The sequence below is a fragment of the Xenopus tropicalis genome, chromosome 2 (genome assembly GCF_000004195.4).
Source record: "Xenopus tropicalis strain Nigerian chromosome 2, UCB_Xtro_10.0, whole genome shotgun sequence".
Taxonomy (NCBI): Eukaryota; Metazoa; Chordata; class Amphibia; order Anura; family Pipidae; genus Xenopus; species Xenopus tropicalis.
Genome location: NC_030678.2, coordinates 90,279,960 through 90,280,182, shown reverse-complemented (window position 1 = coordinate 90,280,182; position 223 = coordinate 90,279,960).

Genomic DNA, 223 nt, shown 5'->3' with positions numbered 1-223 from the left:
ACTGACCTACTGTATGCCCCTCTGGTGATGTGACTGCAGCTCCTTCCTGGCAAACTCTCTGTAAGGAAGAGGTTAATATTTGTACTGGTTGCCAAAGTGGGATTGGCTGCTTCGCTGTAGTGTCTGCAGCACCCAGTGTGCTGCTTAATTTAATCCAGAGGAGGCATAAAGGAATACAAGACTGCGCGCTTTGAGTCTTCTTCATCTTCCCCTATATCTATTA